At 37.8% G+C, this 26,266-nt stretch overlaps 1 protein-coding gene and 1 pseudogene across 4 annotated transcripts in view; both read left to right on the top strand.

The window, feature by feature from the left end:
* The window catches only part of LUZP2 (leucine zipper protein 2), a 449,267-nt gene that overhangs the window by 348,874 nt on the left and 74,127 nt on the right, over positions 1-26,266 (top strand). The window lies entirely within an intron of this gene.
* LOC137230453 (NADH-ubiquinone oxidoreductase chain 5-like) lies at positions 13,966-26,215 on the top strand (annotated as a pseudogene).

Raw genomic sequence — 26,266 nt, 5'->3', positions numbered from 1 at the left:
GTAACTAATATTCAATGCATTTGCTTAAAAAACAAGCATTTTCAGTACAAAAATAGGCTGTTTTCAGTTTAGAATTTGCAACTGCTTGAAACAGTTTTTTTTTTTTCTGACTCCCTATATTATTATTATTATCTAACCTACTCGTTTTTAAAACTATAGTATAGAGGTATGTTCTGTGGTAAGAAACAGGAGAAATTTAACTGACCTTCTCCAAATCAACCCAACTTTTCAGGCTTGCTCCTTCCTTGTTTTAAAGCACAAAAGCCAACTAGCCTCACTTATTTTCTTATTATTCACCAGATAATGGAGTATATATGCACGTTTTAAAAGGACATGCTTCTTATCAGAAGTCATAGCAAATATAAATTTATTAAACATTAATTTTTCTCTGAAAATGTTGAGAATATTCCAAATACTGAAAATCACTAAAAGTACAAGATTTCTTAAGAAACCAAGCCTAGAGCTTTAAAGTGACTTATCTATGATAACACAACTTCAGTCTAAGCTTCCTGACTTCATGTTTGTTCATTTCTCAAAAATTATTGATTGAGCACGTGTTATCTGTCAGGCACTGAGCAAAGTGTTGTTTTATTTGTTTTTGTTTTTTTTTTTTTTTTCCCATTTCACCAGGATTTCTTCACACTTTAGCAAGGGATTTGAAGTCAATGGATGAATTTCAGGAAGATATTGACTCCTCAGAATATTTTCATATTTTTATAGGTTTACATATGGCATTTTTCTTGGAGAGGAGCTTATATAATTTATCAGATTATCAAATGGTCTATACCTATCCAAAGTTTAACAGTTTAGGAATCATTGCTTTACATATTGGCCCTCACCTTCTACCATGCTAAGCACTTTTAGGCAATGGTAAGCAGAGTTTTCTCTGGTTGTTATTGAGAATACTGTGCTTGTTTCAAGTTTCTGTCTTTTTCTTTCCTACTCTGTTCACTTATTAGAAAACTGAGGTGTATTCTATAACTGCCAGGCTGATGATTATGTTAGAAATTATTTTTAGAAAATGTTTATAACTTTAAATATGTTTTTAAATTTTACCATTTTAATGAAATTTTATCATTAATTTGAGATTTGAAAAAAAAGTTATGACTTTTCCCATAGGAAAATAAAACATGTTAAGTGATTTAAGCCAGATATTGTAAATACATTTTAAAAAGTGAATATCTTTGTGTGTCCCTACCCCATACCCTGTGCCTGCCTATCCAATACCTTGCTAAAGGGTCATGGGGTTATTTTCCACTGAGCTTGGGTCTAGGCTTGACATCATCCTCATTCCAAGCAGCTCCTAAAAGTCAGTCATGGTTGGTACCTATCTGCCATCCCTGAATGAGCTCTAAATATTTTGCCTATAGCCAGCCTTCAGTCTCTAGAAGGACACTCTGCAGTATTTGCTCACCAGCGTCTTACCATTGTAGCAAATGATAAATGTTATATATTTGCAAAGTCTTTGTAGAGAAATGGTCTAAAGGCTAAGAAATGTTAGGAAATAAGGCATAAGTGTGAATTTTTCTGCAGAGAATCAAAATGAAGACAATTAACTTTATTTTTTTTAATGTCTTTATTGGAGCATAATTGCTTTACAATATTGTGTTGGTTTCTGCTGTATAATAAAGTGAATCAGCTATACGTATACATATATCCCCATATCCCCTCCCTCTGGCGCCTCCCTCCCACCCTCCCTGTCCCACCCCTCTAGGTGGTCATAAAGCACCGAGCTGATCTCCCTGTGCTATGCAGCTGCTTCCCACTAGCTATCTATTTTACATTTGGTAGTGTATATATGTCCATGCCACTCTCTCACTTTGTCCCAGCTTGCCCTTCCCCCTCCCCGTGTCCTCAAGTCCATTCTCTACCTCTGCATCTTTATTCCTGTCCTGACCTTAGGTTCTTCAGAACCACTTTTTTTTTTTTTTTTAGATTCCATATATATGTGTTAGCATATGGTATTTGTTTTTCTCTTTCTGACTTACTTCACTCTGTATGACAGACTCTATTTGTTGTTTTTCCCTTGCTGCTTGTAATAGTTTTTCTTTGTATTTAATTTTTGATAGTTTGATTAATATGTGTCTTGGCGTGTTTCTCCTTGGATTTTTCCTGTATGGGATTCTCTGTGCTTCCTAGACTTGATTGACTATTTCCTTTCCCATATTAGGGAAGTTTTCAACTATAATCTCTTCAAATATTTTCTTAGACCCTTCCTTTCTCCCTTCTTCTTCTGGGACCCCTATAATTCGAATGTTGGTGCGTTTAATGTTGTCCCAGAGGTCTCTGAGACTGCCCTCAATTCTTTTCATTCTTTTTTCTTTATTCTGCTCTGCGGCAGTTATTTCCACTGTTTTATCTTCCAGGTCACTTTTCCGTTCTTCTGCCTCAGTTATTCTGCTAATGACTCCTTCTAGAGAATTTTTAATTTCATGTATTTGTGTTGTTCATCATTGTTTGTTTGCTCTTTAGTTCTTCTAGCCCCTTGTTAAACGTTTCTTGTATTTTCTCCATTCTATTTCCAAGATTTTGGATCATCTTTACTATCATTACTTTGAATTCTTTTTCAGATAGACTGCCTATTTCCTCTTCATTTGTTTGGTCTGGTGGGTTTTTACCTTGCTCCTTCATCTGCTGCATATTTCTCTTTTGTTTAACTTACTGTGTTCGGGGTCTTGTTTTCACAGTGTGAATGTTCATAGCTCCCGTTGTTTTTGGTGTCTACCCCCAGTTGGTGAGGTTGGTTCCATGGCTTGTGTAGACTTCCTGGTGGAGGGGACTTGCACCTGTGTTCTGGGGTGAGAATGGATCTTTTCTTTCTGGTGGGCAGGACCATGTCTGGTGGTGTGTTTTGGGGTGTCTGTGAACTTAGAATGATTTTAGGCAGTCTCTCTGATAATGCGTTGGGTTGTGTTCCTGTCTTGCTAGTTGTTTGGCATAGGGAGTCCAGCACTGGAGCTTGCTGGCCGTTGGGTGGAGCTGGGTGTTAGTGTTGAGATGGAGATCTCTGGGAGAGCTCTCAGCAATTGATATTACATGGGGCTGGGAGGTCTCTGGTGGTCCAGCCCTGGACTGGGCTCTCCCACCTTGGAGGCTCAGGCCTGACACCCAGCTGGAGCACCAAGACCCTGCCAACCACACAGCTAGGAATAAAAGGAAGGAAAAAAATGAAGAAAAAAAATAAAATAAAGTAAAATAAAATAATAATAAAATAAAAATAATAATTTTTTTAAAGATAAAAAAATAAAAGAAGAGAGCAACCAAACCAATAAACAAATCCACCAATGATAACAAGAACTAAAAACTAAACTAGGATAAATATAAAAATCAGAAACAAATCAGTCTCAGACAGCTAATCCCAAGTCTACTTTTGCTCCCAAAGTCCACTGCCTCAATTTTGGGAACATTCGTTGTCTCTATTCAGGTATTCCACAGATGCAGGGTACATCAAGTTGATTATGGGGATTTAATCTGCAGCTCCCGAGGCTGCACGGAAAGATTTCCCTTTCTCTTCTTTGTTTGCACAGCTCCTGGGGTTCAGCTTTGGTTTTGGCCCTGCCTCTGCATGTAGGTTGCCCTCAGGCACCTGTTCCTGCCCAGACAGGAGAGGGTTAAAGCAGCGGCTGATTAGGGCTCTCTTGCTCTCTCAGGCTGGGGGGAGGGAGGGGTACGGTAGTCACAATTGGAATGCGGGGCAAGCCTGCGGCAGCAGAGGCCAACGTGACATTGCAACAGCCTGAGGCACGCCGTGTGTTCTCCCAGGGAAGTTGTCCCTGGATCACAAGACCCTAGCAGTGGTGGGCCGCACAGGCTCCTGGGGGGTGTGGATAGTGACCTGTGCTTGCACACAGGATTCTTGGTGGCTGCAGGAGCAGCGTTATCGTTTCATGCCCATCTCTGGGGTCCAAGCTGATTTCTGCGGCTCACGCCCGTTTCTGAAGCTCACTTAGGCGGTGCTCTGCCTTCTGTGGGCACACAGGGAAGGAATACCCTCTCCTCACGCACCCCGAAACAATGGCCTCTTGCCTCTTCGGCAGGTCCAGACTTTTTCCCTGACTCCCTTCGGCTACTTGTGGTGCACTAGCCCCCTTCAGGCTGTGTTCCTGCAGCCAACCCCAGTCCTCTCCCTGGGATCTGACCTCCAAAGCCCGAGCCTCAGCTCCCAGCCCCCTCCCACCACAGTGCGTGAGCTGACAAGCTTCTCAGGCTGGTAAGTGCTGGTCGGCACCGATCCTCTGTGCGGGAATCTCTCCGCTTTGCCCTCCGCACCCCTGTTGCTGCGCTCTCCTCTGGCTCCGAAGCTTCCGCCCTCTGCCACCCGCAGTCTCCGCCCGCGAAGGGGCTTCCTAGTGTGTGGAAACTTTTCCTTCTTCACAGCTCCCTCCCAGAGTTGCAGGTCCTGTCCCTATTCTTTTGTCTCTGTCTTTTTTTTTTCATTTTTCTTTTGCCCTACCCAAGTACCTGGGGAGTTTCTTGCCTTTTGGGAGGTCTGAGGTCTTCTGCCAGCATTCAGTAGGTGTTCTGTAGGAGTTGTTCCACATGTAGATGTATTCCTAATGTACTTGTTGGGAGGGAGGTGATCTCCATGTCTTACTCCTCCGCCATCTTCCAAACAGCTCGACAATTAACTTTAGACGAGCCCTAGAATGTTTCTCCTTGTGTCTGAGATGCTGGGATGAGCCTTGTGTTGCTGACCTTTTCTACCTATTCTTCTCCTGTCCATCATGTTGCATGTATGTCTTGGCTTAGCCAGCTGTCCTCCCATTCTGAGGGGCCCTCAGCCTTTACTAAGTTCAGCTGACTTTGCACAGGTCCTTGCTTGGAGCATATATAGAGCAGTGGTGCCATCGTGAGACCTTTGGGGAAAGTCACTCTTTTCGTGGGACTTGCCTGGTATACTGCTATTTCAGTTCCAGGCACAACAGCCACTAATTGATGCACTGGTTTCTTTAGGTCCTAAATGCTTCTATTTTTTAGTACATTAAAACATTTTTTTTTTTTTTTTCAGTGAGAAACATGTTTCTTCTGGGCACACTAAAAGTTCAACATGTGCTTCTGAGCAGAAATTGTCTTCGGTTCTGAAATTATAGATGAGAAATTATGACCTTTTGTAGAGTCAAATTTGAGCACCTAGAAGCACTGCTCAGGGACATATTACATCCTCAGATAGCTTTTCATCTCTAATTAAAATAGAAAGCAATTACAGTAAGATCTCTATTCTAAGCATAATTCTTTATTTTGAATATAAAATTAAAAGAAAGAACAGTGAAGAAAACACACAGCAATTTCACTCATACATTTTTTAAATGCTTTGTTTTCTATATCCTTTATCTTAGTGGTGATGCCAACCATAATTTCAGAAAACAAGGGCAAGTTATTTTTCTCCTTTGAGTACTTCTTCTTTTGGTAACACATTTAGATGTTCTCCTTTGTCTTGGCAGGAGACATTTGAGAAGCATATTTGTGAATTTACTTTACTCTTCATTTCATTTCATTGCTTTTACTCAGTTACAAGCGTGTTTGTTGACCTACCCATAATAAAAGAGAAGAAAGCAATTACCACTGAAGGTAATTGCATGGAAAGCTGCTGCAACCGATACAGTTTAGAGGAATTTTAAATAGAACAGTTCTCCATAAATTTCATAGTTTATAGAAAGGAATGTACAGCTTATGATGGCAAGAGCAGAATCCATAAGTAGTATACACTGGGAGTGTTTTACCATGGCAACACTATCACTTCAATCATTGACCCTGATATGTCTCTAAAGATTTCTTCTTTATCTTCTTCCCTACCATTATAATTTGAATTTAACAAACCCCATTTGAGAAACAAGTCAGATCAACTTGTTACATAAGTTTTCAACAATGTAGAACCTTCACATTAGAAGGATCTTGTAATACCTCCAACTCTAGTCTCTTGCACAATATTGGCTAATCTCCCTGACCACATTGTCTCTGATTGTAAATGTTCAGTGATTAAGATTCACAATATTCTAAAGCAGGGTTTTTTCCTTCTTACAAAATTCTGATGAAGAATCCCCTTCTCACGCTCAATTATAGTTGATTTTTTGTATATCTATCTGATTCCCATAGAGATTCCAAGCTCATTCTATAAAGTAATGTGTTTTTCCCCACAGTCTCTTCTTTTGGTTCCCTCTTTATTCTTTGTCTCTGTATTCTTTGCCCTTTCTATTCTTCATGCCCACACCAATGAGACCCTTTCAGAAAGAGAATTTAACATGATGTAATTGTTTTTCAGTCCCAGGAACATTTGTGGTTTCTTAGCCAAGAGTAGAACTCAGTTTACTCCTAATGATGAAATAACCTGGGAAGGCAAAGTGGGGTGCATTATTTGAGTAGGCAATGAAAATCATTTCAATGCTTGCAATTCATGCTACTTAGCCAGATACCAAAATTTACAGTCACCAGCACACATTTTTCAGTTTTCTTCCCAATCGCATAATCTCTTCTTTTTTTTAAATTAAGGTGTAATTGACAAATAACATTACATTGGTTTTAGGTGTACAGCATAATGATTTGATATTTGTATATGTTGCAGATTGATCACCAGAGTAAGTCTAGTTATATCCATCACCATAAATATTTACAATTGGATGTGTGTGATAAGATCTTTTAAGAAAGATTATTCTCTTAATAACTTTCAAATGTGCAATACAGTATTACTAAGTATAATCACCATGATGTACATTACATCCCCATGACTTATTTATTTTATAACTGGGAGTTTGTATCATTTGGCCCCCTTTACCTATTTCATCCACCTCCCACCCACTGCCTCGGGCAACCAGCAATAATCTTTTCTTTTGTGAAAGTCACAACTAGCATATCCTCCCACCCTGCTCCAACCATTGCTACTCCAACTCCTCTAGAAGCAGAAGTATGAAAATTCCCCAAGGCTGGGAAAATCCATATGGGATATATTATATGATGTGCGGAAACTCTATGATCATATTTCGGGTAAAATCTTTTAGCGTTATCATTGCTTCTTGCAGCAAGTCAGATAAAACTTATAGCACAATTACGAAGCACCTACTATGGGACCTAAGAGTGCTTTGCATGCTGCAAGAGAAAGGGAAAGGCACTTCTATTTCACAGCTTTGCCTAATCTATATGTAAAAAGTCTTACTTATATCAACCCTAAGCTATCATCTACTGAATATTTTGTCCATTTCTTCTTCCTTAGTGAAAGTAGCTTGATGTGGGAAAAAGAATGTGTGGTTGCAGTCAGGGAATTGGGTTCTTTATTATCTTTCTCTTACCTGCAAACTGAGGTTAAGTAGTCACTTAGCCTTGTTGGTTATCAATTCCTCTTTTAGTAAACTATGGATAATATCAGTACACACACTTCAAAGTTATTTAACAGAATCAAATGAGATTATATATGCAAATGAATTCTGCGAAATATTTTACACACATTCCATTATCAATGAATTTATTTTGTTTTTGTTTTTGTTTTTCCAGAGGGAAGTATGCTTCTTAGGATAATACCAGGTCACTTTTTCAGAGTCTAAACAAATATTTTTCTTAGTGTCATTCAAGAAATGTGTCACATCTTTTCAACTCAGGCCTTCATACTTTGCAGTCTCTGAGATATATAAAACTGTATTCCAGGCCCTTTTATTTCTCCTTTAAGATACAGAGTTGACTTGGAAGCCTGGCGCAGATCAGTTCATCTCCTTCATTTTAGGCAAATATATATTTTAAAATTTTATTTATAAACAAAGGCAAAAGGATCTTCAGAACATTCTACAGAGAAAACAGCTCATGCTTTTTAGTATTTATATAGCAATCAAGGACTAAAGGCATAACAGCTTTTCAGAAATGAAATTGTTGGGGTATATATATATTTTTTCCTAATAAAGTTTTACATGAGTCTTTTTATTAAAGATGGATATAGAGGCCAAGAGCTAGATGCAATTTCTTAATATAATTGCAGTTGACCATTGTCTGGTGTCAGAGAGATGAAAGATTACATTCTCTTTTCCAACTGCCTTTAACATATTGTTTGCAGGAATAATAAATGGAAATTGTCTCTAATCTAATCTAATTAGTTGTGTAAGAAGCCTTTGCTATAATAATTTGGTTTCGTGCTTGGGTTTATCTTGGACAAATTTGATATGCTGATATACTGATAATTTATTCATTAAAATCTGTAAAATCTTCTAAAATAATTATATTGAAAATAGCCCTCTGGATTTTTTTGTTTCAAGCTGGGCAGAACCTATGTTAACTTAATATTACAATTCTCCCCCTTTCTTCAGGTATTGAATTTGTTTTTACTTTAGATACATTGTGGATAACAGCTACCTTATATTTAATGTTTTCACTTGAGCCCTTTTATTTGCATACTGCTTAGATTTTAATGTTATCTTAACGTGTAAGAGTTTGGTAGCAATCAAGAACAGTCTTATAGACTGCCTATTCAATTTTGGCTGTTTTAATAATAATACCCAGCTTTACTGAATGAGGATGGTCTGTTGGTGTTTCATACATTTTAACATGTGTAGGGATCACCTGTGTGTCTTGTTAAAAGGATATTCTGATTCAGTAAGTCTGGGATGGGGCTTGAGATTCCGCATTTCAGACAAGACCCTAGGCAGTGCTGACTGTATTGGTCTATGCGCCACACTTTAAATTACAAGGCCCTAGGGCATTTAATTAATGATGTGAAACTTTTCTTTTTCTCAATTTAAAAATTCTATAGACATTGGTGTTGTGAAAAGCAGCATTTGAAATAAGGTGATTTGAGTTCCCTTTCAGACTTTTCACTTAACTTACTAATGTTTCTTTTGTATATGGACCTCTGAAAGAGGGTATTTGCATCTGTTATTTAACATCTCCGGCCCCCCCCCACCCCGCCCTCTTTTTCACTCATCACAGCTGATATTTTGTAGCAGGCACAGGGAAAAAAAATTGGATGGTAAGTTGCCATGCCCTGTCAGTAACAGTGATAGGATAGTTTACAATTAATTTTAATACATTATGGTAAGTGTTGTATAAGCACTTTATCTACCACTCTTGGGGGAGGGGTCGTGAAGGAGGGCCAAAGATCAATAGAATAATTACTACATTGGGACCAGCTTCATGCAAGAGTGACACTGGGTTAGATCTTGAGGGCATTGCGTCAAAGTCTACACTTGGTAGTTAGTAAATATTTGTAGAAATGAAGGAAAGAAGGGAGGAAGGGAAGAGTCAGTGAGTAAGTGAGGAATGCTATCTTTCTTGAGAAAACAGTCTAACATGCATTACTGTTTAATAAGTTGTCAGAGGAACTTGCTGAAATGTATGGTAAATGTGGAAAGAGGCCAGAAGATACTGGGGAAAGAAAAAGTGGTGCCAAATCATGAGGGGCATTAACGGTGATGTTAATAATTTTGAGAGAAAAGTGTCAATAATTTTATGAATAGTTTCTTCTCTTTGTTAGTGGGAAATATGTTCAAGTTCCTGCTGACTTGTGTTTGGAAATCAGCTTCCCACTCTGATTCGTTCTTTTCCTCCATGGGGCCTGGGCATGGCTTATCTTTCCAGTCAGCAAGGTATATGTCAGTAACTACTCGGCACCATGTAGGTGCTTCTGACTGATCAGCAGGCCCACAGGTTCTGGTTCTGTTTTTGTTTTCATTTTTGTTTTTTTCTTTTACTAGTTACCAACTTAAATGTCTTTTGACTTTAAAGTGAATATAGGACAAAAGGAGAGAGGAAAGGAGGCTGGTGATATAGAAGCATTATTCTCAGACAGTACACCAAAAAAAAAAAAACTCACATTACAATCTAAAATTTTCATATTTCTTTTTAATAAGCAATTTAATGAAAATGGAAACTGTATTGCTACTTAATGGGGCATAAACATTTTCTCATTTAAAATTATCTACTAGGCTGTGAAAAGAGAAGCACAATCAAATATTCTGAGTAATGGGAAAAAATGGGAGCACTTGGATTGGTCTTACCTATTTTAGGCATTTATTAAGCCTGTATTTTATTCACAACTGTTCTTATATCTTCATTTCCAACCCATATAAGAGGAAGGATTGTGCATCAATTAAAAGCAGAGACTCTGGATCCAGGCCTCTGTGTTTAATACTGTCAATTTCAGTATGGATTTGGACAAGAGAAGAAACATATGTCTCTTCTTTTCTCACCTGTAAAATGAGATTAATGAGATAGCTTCTGTATAATACAGTTATTTTGAGAACCTAGTGAACTGATACAAGTAAATTATCAACTTACAATAGTGTCTGGCACATATTAAATTCACAATAAGTATTATCTATTACTGTTTAAAAAAAAGGATCATTCTTTTTGAGCATAATATTGATAACCAAGTGTTTGTAGTTCTAACACTAACTTGGATAGAATCCAGGCTCTTTCTAGTCTTGAGTTGAATAAACTCTTTGAGCTATTTTCCCAGCTGCAAAATGGTAATCATTACTACACTATAGAAGTGGTGGTTGTATAGATAGTGTATGTGAATCAGCAAGTGCTGATTGCCTTCATCTTCCCTTCCAGTATTTTCTTTTAATATATGCAGACAGAAATATAAAGATAAACTTTTTGTCCCCGTTTTTGATGTTGCTCATAAGCAAGCCTGAGAGAAGATTGAGAGGTACCGTTGTGTTTAGGTGGGAGGGACATAAATGGAATCCTCAGGGTATCACACTGGGCACAGCATCATGAATTCTCTCGTTACCTCAAGGGAAATGTGGAAAGTCAATTTTTTTCCCCCAGTATTCATGTATGACAGTGCTGTGGCACCCTGAGGTGTCAGCAATCAATGCATCATACTTCCTAATTCTACCAAGCTTTTTCTCATATCACATTTGGGTTTTACTTTGCTAATTATGATTTTCCAAAAGAGCGCTAAGATTTTCATTCAAAATTTTATACAGTAAATTATAATAGTTCTTATTTTGAAGTTTACCTCTTTAATCTCTCTGTTGAGCAAAAAGTATATTAATCTCAATTGCTAATTGCACAGGTATGACAAAGAAAAACCAGTCTCTAAATTAGAGCTAATCGACTAGAGCCAAGCAGAAATTAAAGAATTCAACAGATGTTTCTCAAATAAAATCTATGTGTCAGACATTATATTAGATGCAGTTTATGTAGCAGGAAACAATCCAAATATAATACTTTCTACAGGGGGTTTATGTCAGATAAGTAGAGGCTTTGGGTAATGGCTGGCATTCCAAAGCAACATCATTTGTACTCTGTTTTTGTGATAGAACCTCACACCTCTAACCGTGAATTCCCACGAAAAACAAAATTTCTTATTATTTATTTATGTATTCATAATTAGGTCTATTGAAGTATAACTTGCATTCAACAAAATTCATCATTTTTATTGGACAATTCATTGACTTTTGAAATATATACTGTGTAACTGTCAACATAATCAAGACATATTCCATTGCCATAATCTCAAAAATAAAAGTTACCTTAGGCCCCTTTAGTGTCAGTCCTCTCCCTCACCTCCAAACTATTGTTTGTGCCTTTTCTAACATGTCATAGAAATAAAAATAGTATAATGCTTTTGAATTTATCCATGTTGTTGCATCAGTCAATCATTTGTTCTTTTTTAGTTTCATTTCATCTAATTTATTTTTCCTAGATGGACACACCACATTTTAAAAAAAATCACCAGCTAATTATTACTTTGGTTGTTTCCAGTTTTGGACTATTGTGAATAATGCTGCTATGAACACTCAAACGGAACTCTTTGAGTGCACATATATTTTCACTGTTCATGGGTAAATTTTGAGGTAGAATAGTTAGGTCACATGGTATGTTTAATTTTGTAAGAAACTGCCATATTGTTTCTAAATTGAATGTACAGTTGCATTCCCACCAGCAAAGTATAAGATATCAATGCACTCTACTTTCCTGCCAGTACTTGGCTGGGTCAGTCTTTTAAATTTTACCTTTTCTAATCATGTATAATGGTCAAGCATGTATTTATAGTTTGCATTCCCCTAAGGTTAATGATGCTGAATACTTTTCATACGCTTACTTTACATTTATATATCTTCGTGGTTGAAATGTCTATTTAAATGTTTTATTCTTTTTAAAAAAGTATTTTATTTTTGTATTGGATTGTTATCTAATAATTGAATCATAATGGTTATTTATATATTCTTGGTATAAGTTCTTTATTAGATGTATATTTTGCAAATGATGTCTCCCACTATGTGGTTTGGTTTTCATTTTCTTAGCTGTGACTTTCATAGAGGAAAAAATATTCTTTTTTAATTAAATCAGAGTTATAAGTGTTTCCTTGATATTAGAACTTTTTATGTCTATCTAAGAAATACTTGCCTGATCTAAGGTCCTAAAGTGTTGCCTCTTTTGACAAGGTTTGTGTTTTCTTTTAGATGTTTTATATTTTCTGGCCCTTATAATTATATCTATGGTCCACCTCATTAAGCTTTGTATAAAGTATGAATTAGTGGATTGGGAAGATTTTTTTTTCTTTGTTGATATTCAGTCGTTTCAGTTTCACCCTAATTTATTTATTTTTTTGCGGTACGCGGGCCTCTCAGTGTTGTGGCCTCTCCCGTTGCGGAGCACAGGCTCCGGGCACGCAGGCTCAGCGGCCATGGCTCACGGTCCCAGCCGCTCCGCAGCATGTGGGATCTTCCCGGACCAGGGCACAAACCCGTGTCCCCTGCATCGGCTGGTGGACTCTCAACCACTGCGCCACCAGGGAAGCCCCACCCTAATTTATTTTTAACATAGTAATGACTGAGCTGAGAATTGACCAACTGATTGTATAGAAGCATGCTCAGAGTCGTGCACAAACTCTTAACACCACTTAATCCATGGGTTCCTACATAGGAAGTCCATATACAACTTGTTGATTAGAGGTATGTGGTGACTCCTTGCTCTTACACTGCAGCACAACGCTTAAGTACTCTGAAGCTAGGGAGTCGCTGACCAGAGTGATTTTAGTCAAATTATTTCAACTTCTGGGTCTTAATTTCTTCATCTGTAAAACTGGGAAAGTTCATAGTTTTGTGCAATGCCGAATAAATGTAAGTTCCTCTTCTCCGCCTCGTCTTCCTCCTTCATCTTTTTCATTAGCATCTTGTTTAAATCAGGGAAAATTTATTTGCCCAATTTTCCTCTACACTACTACAATGTAGTGCTCTGAGCTCAGTTGTCCCATGCTGGGTTTTACTGTAGTTACCTGTGTGTCTGCCACCTTTCTTTATAGAACTGAAAGCTCCTTTGTTTTTGTGAGGGGAATTCATCTAATATTGATGTATTCTAACTTACCTAGTAAAGAAATTGAGTGCCACTATCCCTGTACTAAGTACTTCACCTATGTGCCATGGGCAAAAAAATAAGATATGGCTTTCAATCAAAAATTCCACAAATAATAATAGCAATTACTATTTTAAATGTCGAATATTGACCAATATGCTGCTAACACACATACATGACTGTATATAATCCTCCCTTTAAAGCAGTAGTTTCCAAACTTATATGCCCATTAGAATCAGATGAAAATTTTAAAAAAAATTCTAAAGTCCAGGCATCACTCCATACCAATTAAATAAAATGTCTGGAGATGGAACAGAGACATAAGAACTTTTTGAAGCTTCCCAGTTACCTTCAATGAGCAGACAAGTTTGGGAACCACTGCTTTAAGGTTAGTCCTGCTATTATCAACCACAGATTTTAGATGAGGTAATTGTGTGTCTCTAAGAGATTAAGGCATTCTGACTCCAGGACCCCATGCACTCAAACATTATATTACATAAATTGCAATTTAGTTAAAAAGTCTAGATATATACATATGATTTATGCATATGTAAGATCATATATTCACAGAAATATACTTATAAAGTACGTATATGTGCAAATATAAAAACAGATTAGAAGTATATGACAATTGATATAGAGTGGAGAATAGGAAAATTGGAAAACCTAATATCGCTTTCGGCGATGGTTAGTCCTGTTGCGGTTGGAGCATTTGAGAAGCATTTTGAAGACAAAGTTGAAGTTTCATCTGAGTTTGGAAAGAGAAGTAGTTATACAGGTATAAAATTAGAGAAGTTCCTTTGAGGGCGTATGGAGCGACTTGGCTAAATGGCCTGAGGTATGAGAGAGCATGGGAAGTTTGAAATTGGCAAATAGTAAAAGAAGCTAGAAATGACCTGGGAAAAGCTGAGACATGGAGTCAGAGCTGAAAGAGGTACCTAAGTCAGGTATTGGAGTGTCTTGTATTGCAGGTTAAGGGCTTTAAACTTTACCATTTATTAGCTTTGCTGAATTTAATTGAAGATTAATATGGGTAGGGTCATCATTAATGCACATCATATGCTCATATCTACATTTATGCAGTTTTGATTTTGAGTACATTGCTATAGACAGGCGTGAGTACCAATACTTCTCTTTAAATCTTGCAGTGAAATCCTAAGTTCTTTGCAGGCTGGAAAGCACATTTTAGCATTAATTGCCAGATGCCACTGGCAAGAAACACATTTCCCTGAATAGACTCCTATTTGCCAGTTCCAGAGATTAACAATATAATTGGATGTCAAAATGCATCCTTTCCACATCTTTCTCCACTCCTCATTGCTGTTTTTATAATAGGAAAACCTAAAAGGAATGAAGCAGGTGATCTTGCTTGCCTAATTCTGGAACTCAGAATCCTACAAGAATAGGCAGAGAGATGTTTCCAGCATGACTACACATTTACTTATAACCACACAGAAAAGTAACGGTAAAATTTTCCTTCTAAATATTTTTCTTCATTTTCACATTCTTTGTGTTGGTTCAGACTTTCTTCACCTCTCTAGAATCACTGGCAGAGTTCCCTGACTTCAACATTTTACTCTTTCAATCTATCTTCCACACTGTCAAAAGAAGGGTTGTCTGTTTAAAGTTTAAATTTTCCTATTATTCCACTTCTAAATCCATCATTGTCTGTCTAGTCATTATAGGATTAAGTCCAACCTCCTTAGATGGTTTGCAAGGCTCATCTCTACCTATCTATCTCTTCAGTCTCATCAACATCAAACCCTGAATCATGAAAGTCTTGCATTTCTTGTAGTTTTCCATTTCTTACCTCTGTTTTTCTTAACAATTTGTAAAAGTTTTATTGAGATATACTTCATATAGCATAAAATTCATCTATTTGAATTGAAAAATTCAGTGGTTTTTATAATATATTCACATACTTCTGCAACTCTCCAATTTTAAAACATTTTCATCACTACAAAATATACTTATGCTCATTAATAGTCACTGTATATTCCCCTTCCCCCCAGCCCATGGCAACTGCTAGTCTAATTTTTGTCTCTGTTGATTTTCACATTTTGAACACTTCATATAAATAGAATCATATAATGCTTGGTATTTTGTGCCTGGCTTCTTTGACTTAGCATAATGTTTTCAAGGTTCATTCATGTTAATAGGCATTAGCTGCACACCTATTCATCAAATTGTAGACATTATGTTGCTTCCCCTTTTTTGATATTATGAATAATGCTGAGACACAACAGATTTCGTTCTTCCTTTTTATCCAGTCTGACAATCTCTGCACTCTGATTGAATTGTTTTATCCATTCACATTTAGTATTATTATTTATATGGTTGAATTTAAGTGTGTGTCACCTTTCTTTTTGTTTTCTGTATGTCTCATGACTACTTTGTTACTCTTTTGTTACTCTTTTGACTATTTTGATACTATTTTATTGCCTTCTTTTATATAATGCAATGTCTTCTAATGTAACATTTTAATTCCTTTTTATTATTTAACTATATTTTGATCTATGTTTCTAAAGCTTCTTCTAGGGCTTACAATATACATCAAATTATCAGTATCTACTTTAGATTTATATTAACTTATTTCCAGTGAGGGATAGAAATCTTATACCTACACAGCTTCACTCCCTCCACAAACACTCTTTTCTTTTCTATTATTTTTATTCATATCATGACTATACATGTTATCTTTTTGTCTTTCAAAGAAGTTGAGAGGAGAAAGTAGAGCAATTAAAGAATTTTAGAATGTATTTTATTAGCCTTCTTATATGAGATTTCTGCTTCTCTTTATTCTCATTATTTCTTCCTGTGAATTCAAGTTACCAAAGTTGTCATTTTATTACTAAAATTCAGTTTTGTTTCCACTCTTCTTGTATGCTATTATTGTCAAATGTATTATATTTCTATATGTTACAGGAGCAACAATACAATTTATAGATATAATATGTATATATGGAAAATCTTACAAATCTTACAAATATACATATATATATAATGTATATATGTTTGTGTGTGTGTATACAGGTTTCCTCTGCTATTTGAAAGTAGAGCATTCCTATGAAACCTGTTCTGAGCAAAGAAACAATTACCTTAGGACACATCTTGCCAGTGGATGCACAAAATTAATTGAGATAAAGCATTCACATTTCTTTCATTTAGGAAAAGCAGGTACTAATGCAGGTCTTTTGTAAAAGTGAAGTAGCATAAAGTGAACTTTTGAAAAGTGAGGGATACCTGTATAGTTTAAGCAATTGTTTATAATTAGTTAAAAGAAGAAAAGAGAGAGATGCAAATATATTCTTTTATAATCACTAATTACCTTTACCAGTGCTCTTTTTTTTCCCCATGTGTATTTAAATCTTCCATCACTTGCTTTCAGTCTAAAACTCTACCGTTAGTGTTTCTTATAAGGCAGACGTGCCAGCTCAAATTCTTCAAATTCTTTGTTTTCCCTTTATCCAGGAATGTGCATATTTTGCCTTCATTTTTGAAAGATAGGTTTACTGTGTATAAGATTTCTGGGTGACTTTTTCTCCTTCACTCCTTTGGATATGTCATCACACTACCTTCTGGCCTTCATTATTTCCTTTTATTTTTTTTTTAACACCTTTATTGGAGTATAATTGCTTTACAATGGTGTGTTAGTTTCTTCTTTATAACAAAGTGAATCAGCTATACATATACATATATCCTCAATCTCCTCCCTCTTGCATCTCAGTGGTTAGTCTTATTGGGGTGGTCTCTGGTACTTGATGAGTTGTTCTCCTCTTGGTACTTTTGATAAGTTCTTGTTATGTTTGCCTCTCTAGATTTTGACAGTGATATGTCTGAACTTAGATCTCTTTGAGTTTATTGTATGTGAAGTTTGTTGAGCTTATGGATGTGTTGATTAATTTTATCTTCCAATTTGGGGGATTTTCAACTACCATTTCTTTGAATATTTTTTCTTCTCCTTTCTCTCCTTACAGTATTTCATTTATATATATGCCAGTGTGCCTAATTATTTCCCACATTTCTTTAAGGCTCTGTTCATTTTTATTCATTTTTTTCTCTGTGTTCTTAAATTGTAGAACTGCTATCAATCTACCATCAATTTTTCTGATTATTTTCTTCCTCCAGGTCAAATACAATATTGGGCCTGTTAGTGATTTTCTTTTTTCCATTTTGTTATTGTACTTTTGACTCCATAATTTTCATCTTGTTCTTTTGAATAATTCCAATCTTATTATTGCTATTCTCTATTTGATAAGGCATTGTCATCATACTTTCATTTAATTATTTAAGCATTGTTTCCTTTAGTTCTTTTCACATATTTATAATCCCTCTTCTGAATTCTTTGTTTGCTATGTCCACTGTCTGGGCTGCCTCAAAGGCAATTCCTATTGCCTTTTTTTTTAACCTATGTATGAGTTATACATTCCTGTTTCTTTGAATGTCTTACAATTTTATTGTTGAAAATTAGACATTTTAGATAATATATTGTACCAAAGCTCAGTATTGATTCCCTTCCTCTCCTGAGGCTTGCTGCTATTGTTTACTTGTTCATTTACTTCCTTGTTTAGTGATTTTGCTAAACTAAATCTATGAAGCCTATTTCCTCCCTCACTGTGCAGCCTTGGATGTTCCTGCTCAGATTTTTCTTTTAGATTGATTACCCAGGGGCCACTCCTGGTTTAGCATAATGAACTTGCTGGTTAAAGATGTTCACCCTTTACTGTTGAACCTGTAAAATGTGTAACTTGTAAACTGTGTTCATAATTCAAGGAATTTCAAAGTTTGTCTCATGTTCATCCAAAAACTAGTACCTTGGAAGTTTCCTTTTTACTTCATCTGGAGAGGGTATAGCCTTTAGCATGGACAGTCTTCCATCGTTCCAGATGATCAGTGATGATTATGATTTATTCATAAACCTTGCTTCCTAGGAGTTGTCCCCGGGTCAGAGTAGCTTGTCATTTTTTTTTAGTGTTTGGTCAGAAGTTGTACCTAAGTCCTTTGTGCCGTTGAGGATTCTGCTTTTGGCTGAGGAATCTGCTTGTGGCTTAGGGAATGCTTCCAATCTTCTATATCCCACGCTAATTGTTCCTGAGTCAGTGTAGCCTAATACATGCATATATAGCCTTGACATCCAGATTTGTTTGTAATCCCAGGAAGGACTCTTTCAGACTGTCTTTTCCCTGGTTTTCTTTGTGAAACCTCTGGCTGCTCTGCTGTTTCCCTTTTTCTTAGGAGTATCAGGAGGCTACAAATTCCTTTTTAAACCTCTTCATTATTTTCTACAATGGCTTTGGGCATGAAATTATTTTAGCTCCCTTCTGAAATCAGCACTTTCAGGTATATTTGCAGAGCTCATGATCCTTAAGGCCTGCCTTTCCCCTTGGGCAGAAGCTGTGTACCACTACACCTGGGCTGGAGGTGAAGACAACTGCCCTTTTCTCCCTGAGTGACATCCTAGCTCTACAAGTGGGTGTGACTGAGAGTAGTAGCATTTGGTCCTCTTGGCTTGTCTCTCCCTGGATAGAACCTCTGTGTTACAAATGAGCTAAGGTGGAGGGGCTGGGGAAGATCAAGCCCCAGCATTCTTGCTTTGTCATACTCAAAATAGAGCTTTTACCACACAGTCCTACAGGGTAATGAGAAACACTGCTTGCCTGCCCCTGATGGGGTGACACCATTGTCATAGACTGGAAACTTAGAGGAGAGGGAACTCTGTCTTCTTGGCTTTACTCTTCTGAATTAGCACACTTAGAGTTTCCATTACACAGAGCTGGGGAGGATTAGAAGAGGGTGGTTCAACTGCCACAGACCTAGCTATTCTGAACAAGATTTAGTCATTTTTAAAATATATATGTTTATTAATTTTCTATATGCCCTTAGGATGACTTCCAGTGACTTTATTTTATTTTATTTTTTTATATTATTTTTGCGTACGCGGGCCTTTCACTGCTGTGGCCTCTCCCGTTGCGGAGCACAGGCTCCGGACACGCAGGCTCAGTAGCCATGGCTCACGGGCCCAGCTGCTCCGCGGCATGTGGGATCTTCCCGGACCGGGGCACAAACCTGTGTCCCCTGCATCGGCAGGCGGACTCTCAACCACTGCGCCACCAGGGAAGCCCTCCAGTGACTTTAAATGGCTCTTTTAAAAATAATTTTCACCTGTCAGATAACTACTTCATTGAAGATGTCACAGAACTCATCATGCCAGTATTCTGGAAAATTTGCTCAATTCTTACTCATTGTTAAAACTAGAACTCAGGTGTTATCTTTTCCCAGAAACCTTTCTTTATTCCCTAGGTTGAGGTATGGGGCCATTCTCCCTTCCTACGTTATACTGAATGCGTTTTGTTTGTTTGTTTGTTTGTTTTTAATGTTTCTATTCTCAAGTTCTAAGTTCCTCAATATTTTTCCTAGTCATCTAGCTCACCAACCCTTACTTAGCCTTCCAAATGCAATCAAGTTCCATACTCATCAGCACTCTCTCCTCTTTCTTGGCTCTCCAGTCTGGAGATAATCCTCTATTTTCCATAAGCCATATAAATATAAATATATACACATATGTATATTTCAGTGCTTACTACATTACATTGAAATTATACATTTCTTTCACCTCACTAGTGTCTGTAAGCTTTTCAATTACATTTTATTTTCTTTGTGTCTCTAGTATCTAGGCAAGCACCAGACACATAGTAAATACTGATGAATTAATTCAACACATGCCTTTTAAGAGAAAACTATGTGCCAAATACTGTACAAAGTATTGGAAAGACAAAGGTATACACTAACAGATGCTATACCGACCTTCATGTAGCATATGACCTAACAGATGAAACAGGTATTGAGTAAACAGTTAAACAAATGAATTTTAAAAATGAGAAGTACTGAGGTGAACCTGCACCCAATGTTCGGAGAGTTAATAATATCATCTGATGTCCTTGGAGTTGTGATGAGGAAGTGATGACTGACATGAAATAAAAAAGCAAATGCTATTTTACTAGGGAAATAGGATGAATGGGGGAAGAGTTCAAAGCAGAGAGTTGCACAAGTCAACCACCCAGTGGTAGAGTGAACACAGAACTCTAGGATATGAGAGTTTACAGTGGCTGGAACAGGCATTGTGAAGGAGGGATAGAGCGGGAGATAGAGTGATAGGTAGTACAGTTGACCCTTGAACAGCATGGGCCTTGGGGGTGTCAACCCTGCACAGTCAAAACTCCACCTGTAGCTTTATAGTCAGCCCTCCACATCCGCATTTCTATATTCGCTGATTCAGTCAAGTGCAGACCCTGTAGTTCTGTAGTACGTATTGATTGAAAAAATTCGAGAATATTTTTTTGTTTTGTTTTCTTTCATTTTTGGCTGCAGCACTCGCAGCTTGTGGGATTCTAGTACACCGACCAAGGATCGAACCCAGGTCCCCTGTAGTGGAAGTGCGGAGTTCTAACCATTGGACCGCCAGGGAATTCCCTAGCCAATTCTAAACCATTACATATTTTTGTATAGCCTGTGTGTTAGAAATGGAATTCACGTTTTTAAATGACTTTTTAAAAATCAAATGCATAATATTTCAGGATGGGTAAAAATTATATGAAATTCAATTCCAGTGTTCAAAAAAAACCCTGGTATTAGAATACAGCTATACTCATTTGTTTATGTACTACCTATGGCTGCTTTTGCTACCAGGACAGAGTTAAGTAGTCATGATAGAGACCATATGGCCCTCCAAACAATCTGGCCCTTTACAAAAATAAGTTTGTCAACCCTGGCCCTATAGTAGTAGCATATACTGAAATGTTTGTATCAAAACATTTAAAGGGCATGTAATCACATAGCCATGTTTTGTTTTTGGAGGGAGGACAACTTAGAGGAAGGAAGACCAGTTCAAAGATGAGTCAGGAGTCCCCAGGACCATCCCAGGGTTGCATGATTTGCTAGGAAGACTCATGAGACTCAGCATCTAGTCATACTCATGACTATGGTTTTATTACAGCCAAAAGATACAGAGCAAAATAAGCAAAGGGGGAAAAGGCATGAGGCAAAACCTAGAGGATACAAAGCACTGGATTCCAAGAGTCCTCTTTCAGTGAAGTCACATAGACATGCTTTAATTCCTGTATCAACAGGTGTGACAATACATGTGAAATGTCTTCTATTAGAAATGCTTGCCTGAGCCTGGGAGTCCTAGGTTTTTATTGGGGGCTGGACACATAGGCATGTGCACCTCTGCCTAGTTCATATAGTAATTCCAAACTCCCAGAAGGAAAGCGGGTTTTCAGCATAATCCATATTGTTTGCACAAAGAGTTTAGTAACTCTGAGCCACTCTTATCAGGGAGTGGTGGGAAGCTTACCAAAATCCAAGTTCCCAGATGGAAGTCAAGAGCCAACCTAGCCAGCCAGCGTTTGTAAGTGTAGCAGTTTCAGTCCTGCCATTGTAACTATTTTTCTGCACGTGAGGTTATTGCAGCAATTGAAGTAGAAATTTCTATTGCAGTAGAAATTGCCCTTCTACTGCCCCTCCCCTGAGCAACTCAAACAAATAGTCTAAAAACAATACTCACCATAGCCCTGCTCTTACTCTCATTATTGGCAATTAGCCTGGCCTATGAATGAACCCAAAAAGGACTAGAATGAACTGAATATGGTATTTAGTTTAAAACAAAACAAATGATTTCAACTCATTAGATTATGACTAAATTCATAATTACCAAGTGCCTTTAGTATATATAAATATTATTATAGCTTTTACAGTATCTCTTGTAGGGCTGCTAATGTGTCGATCCCACTTAATATCCTAACTGTTATTTCTAGAAGGGATAACATTATCACTATTCGTAATGGCAACCCTAATGATCCTAAATTCACACTTCACTTTAGCCAGCATAATACCAATCGTCCTATTAGTGTTCGTAGCCTGGGGGGCCGCACTCGGATTATCCTTACTAGTGATAGTATCGAACACACATGGCACCAACTACGTACAAAATCGTAACCTCCTCCAATGCTAAAATTTATTGTCCCTGCGATTATATTAATACCCCTGACTTGTTTATCAAAAAATAATATGGCTTGAATTAATGCTACAGCCCATAGCCTGCTAATTAGCCTCACAAGCCTGCTTCTTCTTAATCAGTTTAATGATAATAGCCTTAATTTCTTATTAATTTTCTTTTCCGACTCCTTATTTACACTGCTATTGATCTTAACAATATGACTCTATTAATGGCCAGCCAATCTCACCTGCTCAAAGAGTCACTGACCCGAAAAAAACTATACATCACTATACTAATCATATTACAGACATTTGTAATTATAACATTTAGTGTCACAGAACTAATTTTATTTTACATTATATTCGAGGCCACACTAGTTCCTACACTCATTATCATCACTTGATGAGTTAACCAGACAGAACACCTTAATGCAGGACTCTATTTTTTATTCTACACACCTGTCGGGTCACCCACTTCTAGTAGCACTAGTACATATTCAAAACACTACGGGTTGGGGCTTCCCTGGTGGCGCAGTGGTTGAGAGTCCACCTGCCGATGCAGGGGACACGGGTTCGTGCCCCGGTCCAGGAAGATCCCACATGCCACGGAGCGGCTGGGCCCGTGAGCCATGGCCACTGAGCCTGCGTGTCCGGAGCCTGTGCTCCGCAACGGGAGAGGCCACAACAGTGAGAAGCCCGCATACTGCAAAAAAAACCCCAAAAAACGCTACGGGCTCTCTACATTTCTTAACACTGCAGTGTTGAACCAAAGCATTACCCAATTCTTGATCCAACGTTTTCATATGACGTTTCATCTCCACCTTTGATTACCCAAAGCACATGTAGAAACCCCCATCGCAGGCTCTATAGTCCTTGCAGCCATATTACTAAAACTTGGAGGCTACGGCATACTACGAATCACAGCGATACTTAACCCACTAAAAGAATTCATAGCATACCCCTTTCTTATGCTTTTCCTATGAGGAATAATCATAACCAGTTCAATCTGTCTGCGCCAAACAGACCTAAAATCACCTATCGCATATTCTTGCATTAGTCATATAGCACTTGTCATTGTCGCTATTCTTATCCAAACACCTTGACGTTATATAGGAGCCTCCGCTTTAATAATTGCCCATGGCCTCACATCATCCATACTATTCTGCCTAGCAAACTCAAATTATGAGTGAGTCCATAGCCTAACAATAATCTTAGCCTGAGGCTTACAGACCTTCCTCCCACTAATAGCCGCTTGATGACTGCTAGCAAGCCTAAGAAACTTGGCCTTACCCCCAACCATTAATCTGGTTGGAGAGTTGTTTGTAGTTACATCGTCCTTCTCATAATCAAATATTACCATTATCTTAATAGGAGCCAACATTGTAATTACAGCCTTATACTCTCTACATATACTAATTACAACACAACGCGGTAAATACACACACCATATTAATAACATTACACCCTCCTTCACACGAGAAAATGCCCTTATAACCGTTCACATCTTACCCCTCCTACTATTGTCACTAAATCCCCAAATCATCCTAGGCCCCCTGTATTGTAAATATAGTTTTAAAAAAACCCCACTAGATTGTGAATCTAGTAACAGAAGGTTGAAACTTATTTACCGAGAAAGTATACAAGAACTGCTAATTCATGCTCCCATGCCTAACAGTGTGGCTTTTTCAAGCTTTTAAAGGATAGTAGTTATCCGTTGGTCTTAGGAACCAAAAAATTGGTGCAACTCCAAATAAAAGTAATAAACCTATTATCCTCTTTCGCTCTAGTCACACTACTTATATTAACAATCCCAATTATAATAATTAACACCAATCTTTACAAAAGTGATAAAAATCCATCATATGTAAGAAAACACTGTTTCCTGTGCTTTCATTACCAGCCTAATTCCAACCACAATATTTGTTCACACAGGCCAAGAAATAATTATTTCAAACTGACATTGGATCACTGTTCAAACTCTTAAATTAACACTTAGCTTCAAAATAGATTACTTCTCAATAAAATTTGTACCCGTAGCATTGTTTGTCACATGGTCTGCTATGGAGTTCTCACTATGATACATGCACTCGGATCCCTATATTAATCGGTTCTTCAAATATCTACTCCTCTTCCTTATCACCATGTTAATTCTTGTTACCGCCAACAACCTCTTCCAACTTTTTATTGGGTGAGTGGGGGTCGGAATTATATCTTTCCTGCTCCTTGGGTGGTGGTAATACCGGCAAACAGACGCAAACACAGCCGTTCTCCAGGCAATCCTATATAACCTCATCAGGGATATTGGATTTGTTATGTCAATAGCATGATTCCTATTTAACCTAAACACATGAGACCTGCAACAAAATTTTTTTTTCTTAGACCCATCTCCCTTTTTATTTTTTATTTATTTATCTATTTATGGCTGTGTTGGGTCTTCGTTTTTCTGTGCGAGGGCTTTCTCCAGCTGTGGCAAGCGGGGGCCACTCTTCATCGCAGTGCGCGGGCCTCTCACTATTGCAGCCTCTCTTGCTGTGGAGCACAGGCTCCAGATGTGCAGGCTCAGTAATTGTGGCTCACGGGCCTAGTCGCTCCGCGGCATGTGGGATCCTCCTAGACCAGGGCTCGAACCCGTGTCCCCTGCATTGGCAGGCAGACTCTCAACCCCTGCGCCACAAGCCCCCTGCAACAAATTTTTACATTCGACTTACATCACTCAAATCTCCCCCTCATAGGGCTTGTACTAACATCACTCAAATCTCCCCCTCATAGGGCTTGTACTAGCTGTAGGCAGGAAATAGCTCAATTTGGACTTCACCCTTGACTCCCCTCAGCAATAGAAGGCCCTACTCCTGTATCAGCCTTACTCCACTCAGGCACATTAGTCGTGGCAGGAATCTTCTTGCTTTTTCGATTTTACCCTTAACAGGAAACAACAAACATTCAAACAATAGCACTATGCTTAGGAGCCCTCACCACCCTATTCGCAGCAATAGGTACCCTCACCCAAAATGACATTAAAAAAATTGTCGCTTTCTCCACTTCAAGCCAGTTAGACCTAATAATAGTAACAGTTGACATCCACCAACCCTATCTAGCATTCTTGCACATCTGCACACATGCTTTTTTAAAGGCCATACTATTCATATACTCCAGATCTATTATCCACAGCCTGAACGACAAACAAGATATTCAAAAAATAGGAGGCCAATTTAAAGCTATACCTTTCACCACAACAGCCCTTATTATTGGAAGTTTAGCACTGACAGGAATGCCTTTCCTCACCAGCTGCTAACACGTCTTATACCAACACCTGAGCCCTGCTAATAACGCTAGCTGCCACCACCCTCACAGCTGTCTATGGTGCTGGCGTTATCTTCTTCCCACTACTAGGACAGCCTCGTTTCTCTCCCTTAACCTCAATCAATGAAAACAACCCATTCTTAGTTAACTCCATCAAATGCCTACTAATTGGAAGTGTTTTTGCCGGATTCATTATCTCCAACAACATCCGCCCGACAACAGTCCCCCTAGTAACTGTGCCCCCATACCTAAAATTAACTGCCCTTAATTTCAAGTGCTGGTACAGTGCCCTTTGTACCAGCACTTGAAATTAACCTTAACGCAGGTTAAATTTCTTAACGCAGAAAACTTAAAGTTTATTTGCCCCTCAAATACCCTCAAGTTTTCTAGTCTTTTAGGATATTTCCCCACTATCATGCACCGCTTACCTCCCTACTTAAATCTATCAATAAGCCAAAACTCAGCATCCTCCCTCTTAGACTTAATCTGGCTAGAAAATATTTTACCAAAAACCACATCCCTTATTCAATTAAAGCTCTCTACGCTAGTCTCAGGCCAAAAAGGCCTTATCAAACTATATTTCCTGTCGTTCCTTATTATCCTTATCCTTAGCATGCTTTTATTTAATTACCATGAGTAATCTCAATGATAACCACAGCACCAATAAACAGCGATCAGCCAGTAACAGTTA

The sequence above is a fragment of the Pseudorca crassidens genome, chromosome 9 (genome assembly GCF_039906515.1).
Source record: "Pseudorca crassidens isolate mPseCra1 chromosome 9, mPseCra1.hap1, whole genome shotgun sequence".
NCBI lineage: Eukaryota > Metazoa > Chordata > Mammalia > Artiodactyla > Delphinidae > Pseudorca > Pseudorca crassidens.
The sequence above is the reverse complement of the archived record's forward strand: the minus strand, read 5'-3'. Positions and strand labels throughout refer to the sequence as shown.